The sequence below is a fragment of the Dermochelys coriacea genome, chromosome 1, assembly GCF_009764565.3.
Source record: "Dermochelys coriacea isolate rDerCor1 chromosome 1, rDerCor1.pri.v4, whole genome shotgun sequence".
Lineage (NCBI taxonomy): Eukaryota > Metazoa > Chordata > Testudines > Dermochelyidae > Dermochelys > Dermochelys coriacea.
In genome coordinates this window covers 201,545,068-201,557,570 of record NC_050068.2, presented here as the reverse complement: position 1 = coordinate 201,557,570, position 12,503 = coordinate 201,545,068, and the positions used below count along the sequence as shown (strand labels likewise).

Below are 12,503 nucleotides of genomic sequence, written 5' to 3'. Positions count from 1 at the left end.
CACACCTGCATGAATGCTTTTGTGGGGAGAGAGAGGGCGTGTTGTACCCATAATATGGCAATTGGTGCTCTTGTGCATGTGGGGGTGACTAATGCTGCCTGCTATGATGAGTCTTCCAGGGCAGAGAACATCTGGATGGGGTGTAGACTTGGATATGGTCCAGGCCCACTATAATCCAGCTCAGAGCTTTTTCAAAGATGTAGCAAGGACCTCCATTGAGCACATTCTGCACTGCGCCTATGGAGGCACTATATGTACTCTTTGTCTTGGGAAGCAAAATGCCTCCTGCCACCACTTCTCAAGCAGTCCACTTACTTTCTCCATTCCTAATGTCCCCATGTCTCAAGGGTATAACCAAGGCCCTTTTAGCCCTGGATTCCTTGATCTTCCTTCCACGGAGCCCCAACTAGCCCTCTGAATCCCTGGATAGATACAGGGTGTCTCATTGACTTGCTACTGGTCCATATTCACCCCTGAGATTGCTGGGCCCAGATCCCAAGAATGTAAATATTCTAGCTAAATCCTCCCCTGCGCAGAGGAAATAATAATTTTCAATTGCTTTCTTAGCATTTACTGTGACATCCAAAGACAAATGCAAGCTCATCTCTAGAATCATTATTCTCTTTGAAGAACAATAAATTGTCAGGGGAGACAATTTACTGTGTATGGATTCACTTAGAAGTTCTGTCCCCCAGCATGGTTCTCCAGCTGCCTCGTCATATCCTGAGTTGTTTGTTTATGCAACTCTTAATTTTCTTTTCATTCTAGAAAGGGCCTCTTCATTTTCTGTGTGTGTGCATATGTTTTTTTGTCTCATTTTTAGTGGTTTTAATTCACAACATACAAAATGTATAGGAAAAGGCAGTTATTTCACTAAATATATAGTAATGTATACGTGAGTCCTTTGTATATGTATTAGTTTAAATTTCCAAAGGTGGCTAGTGATTTTTTTCAGAGTAGCAGCCGTGTTAGTCTGTATTCGCAAAAAGAAAAGGAGTACTTGTGGCACCTTAGAGACTAACAAATTTATTAGAGCATAAGCTTTCGAGCTGTAGCTCACGAAAGCTTATGCTCTAATAAATTTGTTAGTCTCTAAGGTGCCACAAGTACTCCTTTTCTTTTAGTGATTTTTTTGTGTCTCCGTTTTTGGGTGCTCAACTAAAGACATGGGTAGGTCCATTTAAGGTGTAACTTGGTCACCTGAAACAACTAGTAACTTTTGAAAATTTAGACCAATATGTCTATATCTATGTATGTACATCTAATCTATATCTGTGGATCTATATTCAGCCTCCTATGTATAAACAGTGAGGTCGGAGAAGTGATTAGAGCAGAGGACTATGGGCATTGGTTCTTTAGTGACTCAGAAGGAAGAGTGACACCTACTGAATTACCAACTTTATTGCTGGTAGCACCTAAGCATTCCATTATTTATTTAGATTTTCAAGACTGTTAGAGGCACCTATCTCACATCACAGTCACCCTCTGTCAGACCGATTAATTGGGTCTGCTTTTAACCCCTGTTTAAAATCCCTGTTTTACAGTAAGAAGGACAAAACCAGGATTGGTGTGGAGCCAAGCCTGAGTTGACATTAAAATTCATAGGTTAATTTATTTGTATTAATATAAGTTTCCATTAAAAATATAAAGGCAAGAGATCAACTCAGACTGATCCCACCGATATTGGGAGCAGCACGCACACATCTGAGGGTGGATTATGGTTCATAGAGAGACCACCATGAAAGTCCAACAAGCACTGCAAAATGTTGTTTCTTCACATCAGAATAACGATAATGAATTAGCCTGTAGCAGTAAAAAATGGAAACGAAATGCTTTCAGTTTTGTCTTTAGATTTAACTATTTTCAGTGCAATACTGTGGTAGGTAATAGCATCGGATTCTTTTTCTTTGCATTCTTTCCTGCTGGCCAGTGTTGTGTAGCTCAGCTAGCCTTGTAAAGAAAATCTTATATCCCCAAATCCCCAAAATAAACCCCACATACCACTTTCAATTCTGTTGTCTCTGGAGGAAAATGTAGAATGGAAACAACAAACAATGTTAGAGATAATCATCGGGGTGAAATCCAGGCCCAACTGAAGTCAATGGGAGTTTTGTAATTGACCTCAACAGGACCTGGATTTCAACCACAAACCTTTGAAAGAATTGGGATAGCATACCTAAGAGAGAGAAAGGGAGGAAGGGCCAGTAGTTAGGGCACTAGCCTGAGACTTGAGTTCTGGATTCAGTTCCCCATCTGCAAAATGCGGATGATAGCACTTCCCTACCTCACAGGATCATTGTGAGGGTAAATCCATTAAAGACTGTGAGCTGCTAAGAAAGTACAGTTATGGGGCACATATTATTAGTTAAAATAGGCATAGGGACTCAATATGATGAGTCAAGTGAATGAGTACAAGATAGAAACTTGGACCCATGCCAGGAAATACTTCTTCCCCCATCTTGGGGTCTGTTAAATATGCATTAATTATTGTTTCTGCTGACCCCAAGTTACTTCCCAACTTTTCCTTGTAACTTTCCATATGTAATTTCCATGGCCAAAGGCATGTTGGCTCAGTTCTTAGGCTAGGTATTGGATTATATGTTGCTATTGTCCATTAAAGCATTTAAAATATAGAATATAGTATTTATAATACTTAGATAATTTGTATTATAAGATTGATGATCTTATTAGATTTATAAAATGATGATAATAGTAACGTAATAAAGATAAACTTCCATTCCAAGCCATTTATGTACTTGTGCATGTAAATACGTGTGTGTGTGTTGTTTCCATTGCCTCACCTCATCACAACTAGGCTGTATAAAACAGCAATGAATGCAGCTGTGTATATGGAGATCCTAGGGATTTTAAAACCAGGTCCTCACATTATGCTACATTTGAACCACTTCAGTAAAGAAAGAGAAATCTACTACGTGGCTGAGCATGAAGGAATATGAAAAGGTGCAGTAACCTTATCTGTGAAAAGAATATGATAATATTCATTGACAGGGGAGCTACAAGGAGCAATTATCCCAAGCTGTGTCTTTCAGACAATGCTGTCAGTTTTTCCTCTTTGATGAGTACAGCTGGGCATGTGATGCCAGGGCAAGAAATTCCTCAGTGTCTGGAAGCCTACTGTATTGGCTGTGGGTTTGTCCCTGAGTGCTTGCAGTCAGGAACAAAATGTGGAAAACAGGACAAGGTTCTGTAGCTTTGGGATTGTTAGGAATTGCTAGTGGCAGGGCCAGGAGAGATTCTTTCAATGACACCCCACTCCCACAGATGTGCATAAAGAATACAGCTTGTGCTCCTCAAATTGTTCCAGTTGCACCTTGAGGGCCAGACCCTCAGCTGTGTAAATTGGCATAGCTGAACTGATTTCACTAGAGCTGTTGATCTGGCTCTGAATTCCTTAACCAGCACGGATCACTTCCTTTATAGTTTAAATGTGTGTGCTGGATGTTTCTTCCATGCATAATAATTGGGACTTTTTACAGAGTTTTTTTTTCATCTTCAAAGCACTTTACAGATATTAACTAACTAAAGCTCCCTGATAGGAAAGTAAGTGGTCCATAAAGTTATACACAGTTGTGCACTCTAACATGAGGTTTATTTGGATACAGGGTTTCAGTCCAGTCCATCATGAGGTCAACCAACAATTTGGATGTGGATCCAAATTTCTCCAAGTTTTTGGGATGTTCATAAGCAGTGTTATCATTTGGGTCTGGTACTAATAAATGTTGTTATCCCCAGAGATACAGAGACAAAGAGTGATTTGTCTAAAGCCACAGTCGGGCAATGTTGGTGACAGGACTGGAACTCCCTGCCTCCCACTCTTAGGTTCAGACCACTTCAGGCTGTTTCTCTCACATACATCAGATCTTGTATTGTATGGTGGTGTTTGAAATAAAAATCAGTACAGCCACAGTGTGTTATGCCTTCTCTCGGGGACGGTATATACCATTCTTAATAGCCTTTTTTTTGTTGGTTGTTTTGGATCAGTCCGTTGATTACAAGTTACAATCCTCTTTGATCATCTTTATACATTATCACTAGCAACATCTTTTGTCCAGTACATCTGATTACTTTGACTCTTACCTGCTGTTTTGCTGTAATGAACTGAATAAATGGTCCCTGTTCTCTTTCTTAGTCTGTTTTTTCAGATAGTCCTTTCTAGGCACTGCTTTGTAATGTTTTCTATTTTCTCTCTTGACAGCTTGAAGATTCGGGGTAATTCACTAATCAGTCAAATAGTTCAAATAATGGACCCCAAAAATGTAGGTTGTTAATTATTTTTCAGTATGATGGCAATTTAATGTGTTACAGTGGAGCCTTTTGATAATACCTAAAATAGCTTTGGACATACTGAGAACTAGAATCGTAATTTGAACTTGCATAATGCCAGGCTTTGGAGGATATCAAAGCACTTTATAGCATTTAATGAATGAAGCCTTCCACACAGGAGGTACTAAACTAATATAATCCCCCCTTACAGATGGTGAAACTGGGGCATGGAGAGGTCAAGTGACTTGCCAAAGGTCACATGGATAGTTAGGGGCAGAGCCAGGAACAGAATCCAGATCAGGGCTCCTGCCAAAATAGGACAGCATAAGTATTTGTTCAAGTCCTGGGCAGGAGAGTGACACTTATCAGGGTGGTAGCGTGTTCCACAGTCATTAGGTCTGATCTGTGTTGCTCTACATAGCCAGAGTACTTGTTCTCCCTTCTCTAGGACACCACTGTGCTGACCTGATGTATAGTAGTGTGCTCTCTGGCTGTCCCACAGGAACTGCTCCCAGTGCCTGATTCTTTGGTGCAAAGAGCCTGACGCACTCCCTGGATTTCCTCATTCCCAGATGCCACAGGAGTGACTCCTCCTGGACAGCTAGAATCTCTTCTGCGCTCCTTTTGCGCTCTCTCTCTCTCTCTCTCTTCCACACAGGAGAGGCCCTTTCACTTTGGAGTATTCTCTCTCCTCTGCTAGTCAACCCCTACAAGAGCAGGGCCCTGTCTCCTCTCCTTTGCCCTCTCATCTGCTGAAGGAGCAGCTCTTTCTGATATTCTGGACCCCAGCTTTCACCAGTGCCTGCAATGAGTTCCTGCGACTACCCCCTCCTCCGAGCCCACGGGGAAGTTGACTGATGGATGAGAGTGAGTGAGGCCCACCCCGACTCTGTGTATTTGTTTGGGTGAAGGTGAGTGTGGTTGGGTGAGAGAGAGAGAGTGAATGTGTTACAACAAATGAATCGGTGCCTGGGTGATAGAAGGAGAGAATGAATGAATGAATATAGGAGTGATTGAGAGCATATAGGCAAGAATAAATGAGCCAATGTGTGGGTGAATTAGAGAATGAACAAGAATGAGAAAGAATGGGCAAGGGAGAGAGTGACGTGGAACAGAAGCCATTCCTTTATTCTCTCAGTAGCCAGCCCATAGAGTACCATTTTGTTTACTGTATTTCTTAGTATGTACTATGGAACTGGGTATTTTCTTGAAGCATTATAAGCTTTCAACTCTACAAAGTAAAATCATCTACCTATATTTTGCTCCATCTGTTTAAACTGGACACACATAATAAATGTCACCATGCAGTGGCCTAACAGGATTATTTCAGGATAATAGTCATCTTGGAAATCCTGGTCTTTATGTTAAAAGGAATGAGGACATTGGGTAAAAACTGTGTTGTGGCTAATCTTTGTGGCAATATATGTAATGAGCATCTCCACTGTGTCTTAAGGCTGTCCCTGAGATAAGAATATCAGACTTCAGAGTCTGTGTAAAACACTTTTGTAAACGGGTGCAAGTAGCTTTGGATTTTTTCATCAGTAATTGCAGCAAAAATGTTACTGCTTGAATGTTACCTGTAAGTTATATCAGCTGTTAGTGCCTTTTTCTGTGCTGGTGTCAGTAGTGTTTCTGAGTTGGCATAGGATTTGCTTTTTAAATTTAAAAATAAAATCCCCTTCAATTATTATTATTATTTATTATTTATAATAGCGACTAGATCCCTAGTCATGGACCAGGACCCATTGTGTTAGGCACTGTACAAACAGAACAAAAGGATGGCCCCTGTCTGCAAGAAGCATATAGTAACATAGGTTCTAAGCTGCCATGTGGATACTCATGCAGAATTCCCTTAAAGTGGCTAGGCAGTATACATCAATAGCTAGGGGCAGAATATGGCCCGTAGGATTGACTATACTAAATGGAACTAATATTTCTCTAAATCCAGTATTCTGCTTTCAGTAGTGGCCTATGAAGAAGGCAAAATATTCTCAGACTTCCTCAGAATGGCATTTAAAAATTATGTTACAATATACTTACAAAGTAATATTTCATCCTTTTGGTTATATTCTCTGGTTACAATACATACAACTGATCATTGAAAGGATCCATTTGAAGAGCAGTGAAAACAGTTATAAATAATTATACATACTATGATCCAAGATATCAGATGCTTTAGGTCACCAAATGATTGTCACTGGATTCCAGACTGAATTAATCTATATATTTCTTAGGATTTTTTAAATGGATCATTTCATCCATAACTATCAGGATTTCTTTGACTAGATTAGTCAAGATAAATATACTTAACAGTAATATGACTTTGCACTACTCGATCACTATCTGAACAGGTATTCCAGGTGCTTTACAAATGAAGAAACTGAAGCAAAAAGAGGTTGAAAGACTTGACCAGTGACACACAGTCAGTTTGTATCAGAGTTGGATGTAGATGTAGGATTTTACACATCATGTTCTGGTTCTTGAACAGGTACAAAATGTGAAAAAGTTTATAGATGTGGGAAACTGACACTCCCCTATTGTAATGTAATATGGAATAATAAAAGACTAATTTCAGACTTTTAGATCTATTCCATGATTTTACAGTAAGCTAGAAATGACCAAACAAATAAATGATCACATGTTTATAGCATACAAATCCAGTCAGCCAACCAAAGGCTACTTTTGATAGCCCACATATTTATTAAAGAAAGCACATTTTCAGACAGAATAACAACGTTTGCTTGATTCAGATCCTTCATGTCCTGCACATCTTTTGACTCTTATGAGGAGGTTATCCTTGGCCTGACTTCATGTTGTCTTGGGCTACTATACTGTGGGGTTCTTCATCCCTGATAAACACTAGACACGCAGCAAGAAAATGTTTGCAGATGAGTACCAAGAGAATTTCATTTGAAGCCTGTGGAAAACTAACATTTCTCATATAAAGGATTCATCTGCACAACTGTGTTGGATTCTATTTTCAATATCAGGCTGCATCATCATGCTTCAAAGTTGCCATTAGTTCACTTGTGTTGCTCCTAACTAGCTCCTGAGACTCCTTTTGGCTGTATGTTTTATGATTTTTATTTATTATTTCCGGTCTTATTACAGTTTTCTTTTTAAACAGCAGGCCGAGCTGACTCACTGCTGTTGACTCCATGACCTGCCTCCCATTTCAACCTCCACCTGTTTAAAAAGTTTAGTAGCTGACAATATATCCCCTGGGATCGTCTGAGCAGTGGACCAGTAAAAAGCAAACCAAAAGGTAAAACTCCTCCTTGCTTGTGAGGCAAGAGTTCTATAGTCACATAAGTAAATCACTGCTTTGCTGATTGTTGAACCTGGGGAATGGGCGAGAAAGAGGAAACCTCATGCTGAGCGAAAAGAGCTGCTTGAAGTAAAAAAAAAACCTGGTTTTTGCCATATCAGCTGCCTGGAGTGCTAGGGGAAGAATACTTTCCTGTTCTTGATATAAAATACACTGAAATGGAAGGGAGATGCAGAGCAATCTAGTCAGAAGTCAGTGGAGTGGGGGTTAGGATTCTATTCTTGGTTCTATCATTGACATGCTCTGTGATTTATTATTTAACTTCTCTGTGTCTCAGTTTACCCACGTGGTAAGTAGAGGTTGTAAGGATAGGTACTGTAATGGCTGCTGTTACTGTTTTAATTGCTTGTATTCTGGTAGTGCCAACAATGTTCTAGGGTCTGTGCACACAGAAGGAAAACACAGTCCCTGTCCCACGTAACTTACAATCTAACTAATTATGTGACTAGTATAGGAGTGACTATTGAGAAAGATAATATTAGTATATATATATAATGGTAATCAGTAATTGTGATAAGCATCTGTGCATGCCTATTGTGAGCTAACTAGATATTTCTAGAGCTCTGAGCAGACTTTGACTGAGCCAAGTGCATTTCTTAAATGTGCCTTCTCTCCTGACAAGTCAAATTTCTGTATGCTTATAACTAACCATTACTAGACCAATAATTCTCATCTTTTTCATGGGGGTGTTGAGGCTAACAGGAACACATTGTTAGATAGCTTTGCACCACAATCTAGGCTTTATTTTTGTTAAATGCCTTACAAATCTCATATTAAGAGAAACGTTTGGTTTACTTTTTTAAATGCACATAGAAATGGGGGGGGGTGTTTTGGATTTAACATTTCCCTTCAGTGTTTTTACAACCCCAAAGGAAATACATTGTTTTAGCATAGGAGAATCTCCAACTGAAACTGACCAGAAACAAAAATAAAGCTGAGAAACCAATTTTCATTTCCTAAGATAAGCAGCATGTAAAAACTAAACCAACCTCAAAACTTAATAATGGGGAACATTAAATTAGTTTCAGCTCAATAGTCCCAAGTGTTATTAGTAACACAGGTAAGGAAATTACTTAATAAAAAATATATGATTTTAACTTGACAGTGTCCCTCTTAATTAAGTTATGAGATCTTCAGATGAAAGATGTTATAAAAATGCAGTATGTAGCTTCTGTTATTTATAAGACAATGCTAAAGGTCTAGCTCAAACCAATTAAAGCTAGGACAATCTCATTTAAATCTTTCATTCTATTATGGGAATTTCTAAAGACACCTATCTCACCATGCTATCTCTAGTACCATATCTGATAAGCTCCTTAAATCACCCTCTTTTGATGCAGGAATTGCACATATTTGCAGTCATTTTGGCTAAGTCATACATGTATTGGAAATACAACTAAGTGCTTCTGGAAAAAAAATTGCATTATTTTCAAAGGTGGTGACTGTGATGAAATAATGTTTGAAAGTCTGTATCATGCCCACCTAAATTACAAGTTATACTAAATCAGCCTCTTGCTACATATTTAGTTTTTCACAGAACCTTCAGATATTTGTGTCAGTCTGTTAGCTGAGCATTCTCCCAGCTCCTATTATAGGGCCAAATCTTGCTTGCTTTATTGAAGCAAATAAGTCCCATTGACTTCACTGGAACTATTTAAGTGAATATATGAAGTAGTATTTGGCCCATGTATGCAATTTAACTTATCAATGGTGTCCCTTTCCACATACTTAGCCCAGTTCTCTTGTACTGAGGTACTGTAGAAATTAAATTATTCATCATATAAACAGATTGTAAGGATGAAGTCCTGGCCCTGTTTAAGTCAATGGAAAAACTCTCATTGACTTCAGTGGGGTCAGGATTTCATCCTAAATATCCAAACTATAAGGGGCAAGGATCTACTAGTAGCATTTCTTACCTTGCTTTAACTGCCTGTCAGATTCTTGGGCACTGTAAAAACAATAAATGATATTCAAAATGTATATGGCATGAGCATTTTTGTAATGCCCGGAAGTCAGGCAGGTCAAAGGGCTATCCCAATCAGTAGTTAGAGTTTGCGCAAGAAACAAGAAGCCCGATTGCTGGGTGGGTGAGTCAGTGCAAGGGAAAGGTATGGCAAGGCAGCTGACAGAGTCTGGCAAGGCAGCAAGGCAAAGTCAGGTGGGTCTGAGTGAAAATGAAACCTTCCTGTAGGTGGCATATGCCTTCTTAGCTGCATCAAGATGTTGCGTTAGCTTCTCTTGGTTTTGTTGGATGTGGTGTATCAGGCTGCATGGACAGCAGGCACCGTGAGAAAAGCAGGATAAAAATGGGGGTGAAAACAGTAGTTAGCAAAAAAACAGGCTAATCCAGGTCAAGACATGGTCCATGTTATTCTATGCAAATTCTGTGTATAGAACCAGTGAAGAGCAAATGTTGGTGGAAATTTGTGAAACATTGTAGGTACTGTTCCAATACCTCGTTCACTCTTTCTGACTGTCTTTTACAGATGACAGGAGGTTGAGGTATGGAGATGCACCACTAGTAAGTGGAATACCACCCTCTAAAACTGTGACATAAACTGGGGTACCTGGTTTAAAGTAATGTGGCTGGGAGGCCATGGAGGCAGAAAACATGGGAGATGAAGAGACAGGCAGTGTCCTCAGTGGTGGGGAATTGTGCGCAGGGAATGAAGTGTGCCATCTGTGTAAACTGGTCATCCCCTGGCTGGATCCTGACTAGATTGTAGGCTCTTGGGAGATCCAGCTTGGTGAATATCTGGGCTGTCCTTACTAGGTCTAGCAGCTCCGGGATCATGTCTGCATGTTATTTTATGGGAGGAGAAACAGCTAACCCTAGAAGTAACAAAGCTCTTTGTGCTGCTTGAGACAGTACACCCTCCACCACCAGACCTGAAGGATGGGTGGGGTGTCTGGCTGGGGATTCTGGAAACCTGGACCTGGGGCTGAAAGGCAGTTGGTTCAGCAGTACTCTGAGCTAAAAGTCACAAAATGGTGCCACCAGAAGATACTTGGGTAATGCTTGGCCAGCCAGGGGATTCCAAGTATCACAGGGAAGTGTAGGGACCAGATTAAGCTGAATCAATGGAGTTCATGATGTTCCCCAGTTACTGTTTCCAGACCTGTGGTTTCCTGACTGACAGGACTAGAGGTGAGCAGTGAGCTGTCAGCTGTCTCATCCAAGTTGGGGCAGCCTGGGGGTGCCTGGGGAGACCAAGGAATTGTGCTACAGTGGTGTCTGTGGAACTGTCCTTTGCCCCAGAGTCAGTAAAAGCCTGCCTGAGAGAAACAGCTTGTCCTGAATTCTGATGTAAGAATTGCAGCTATAGGTGAGGCGATGATCTTAAGGGGGTGGGGCAGATACCTGTAAGGGCTTGACCAGTGAGGTTTTCTATGTTACCCAGGTTTGACCACCCCTGATTGAAGCTGGGCAGGTCAACAATGCTACCCCTGCGGGTTCCATGCCACTTTCCTTGGAGCAGGGGCGAGACCAGGAGATTGAAGAATTGGTCTGAGCAAACTATCAAGCCTGGGAATCAGGCGGTAAGAGTTTGCTCAAGAGATCTGATTGCTGGGAGATCCAATCTAAGGGAAAGGTACAGCGAGTTGGCTTGTAGGATCAGGCGAGACAGCAATGCAGGTTCAGGTGGGTTGGAATAGTACCTGTGGGCAATGGCTCATTGCTCAGACAGGTCCAGAAGGGAAGCAGGAAGTTTATGTTTAGACACCAGCCAGTGAGGGCCAAGACCCTGTCGCAAATCAGGAAGCATGTCGCAGAACCCTGGAAGCTGGCCCACCCAAGACTGTGAATTCCCTGAGCCAATGCTGCTTTCCAAACACCGATTAGGCCTGAGTTTGAGAGCAGTGTCCTAACAATTTGAAAGAGAAGTACTTGTTAATATATTTGAAACTCTTGCTTGTCTGCCTTCAGATAAACTCCTAAGTAACACAGATAATAAAGTTGTTTATTTTAAATACTTCCTTCTAGGAATATTGCCAGCCACATCTTCAAGGGGAAAAAATGGGCATGATATCTTAACATGATTATCATTGTAAACCAGTTTTCTATAGGGATTCAAGCTATAACTAGAACTGATACTGATAGAATAGAATTTGTCTTATGACAATCATGCCTGGCATAAAAAATGAATATAGAGAAGGCTTCTCCTTAGATTAACTCTGTGCTGCTGATGTGTTCAATGAGCCTGTTTCCTGTTTTGCTCTGTAAGGATCCCCCTTATAATCCAATCCCTTAGAGGCATTTTATCTGCTAATACTTGTAATGACAGGCATTCCTGCTGTCATTTATGAAATTAGAAGACATTTATTTATATTCAGTTTGGAGGTTCAAGTCTGCTAAGTTTCTTGACTGGAATAGAAGTTGTATATTCACATGTTTCTGGAAGAATTCACTGGCACACCTGGTTGTCTAACTCTGCCCTCTTTCCATTTATCATCAGTCAGTGCTGAACTAGTCACAACTCACTGCATGCGTGGATTTTCATCATATTTGAAAATGCACTGTGCGTTTAATTCCTTGCACTTCATCTTAAAAGTACACTTACTTAGCTCCTTAGTCTTCTCTCAGTCACACTGGTTGAGTCAGGAGTCTGAAGTCTATAGAGTTACACCATTGTAAACTTTTGCGAGAGGAGACTCAGACCTATGGCATTTCAATTACAGAAACAGGGCATAATGTTTTGCATATTTAGCCATCTATATAAACGGTTTTAGAGAGCCTTCTGGGGTGTGTGAGAGTGGCTCAGATTTTATAAAGTACTCTGAGGAACCCTCTGGCATAAATTACTCTTGGCTGGAGTGACTTATGGGGAGAGCAAACTATCTTGGAGGCCTTATGCTGCTGGATTTAGCCAATTATGCTTTTTCCGGCTCC

General features: G+C 40.5%; 1 protein-coding gene across 21 annotated transcripts in view; it reads left to right on the top strand.

The window, feature by feature from the left end:
* The window catches only part of ZBTB20 (zinc finger and BTB domain containing 20), a 636,327-nt gene that overhangs the window by 338,692 nt on the left and 285,132 nt on the right, over positions 1-12,503 (top strand). For 9 of the 21 annotated variants that reach the window (XM_043512086.1, XM_043512028.1, XM_043512048.1 and 6 more), the window contains one exon: positions 7,412-7,549. The exons of 8 other annotated variants lie outside the window; for them this stretch is intronic. The gene's annotated coding sequence lies outside the window, so the exon portion shown is untranslated. The remainder of the gene's footprint in view (positions 1-7,411; positions 7,550-12,503) is intronic. 4 more of the 21 variants (XM_043512053.1, XM_043512019.1, XM_043512067.1 and 1 more) reach the window with 1 other exon arrangement.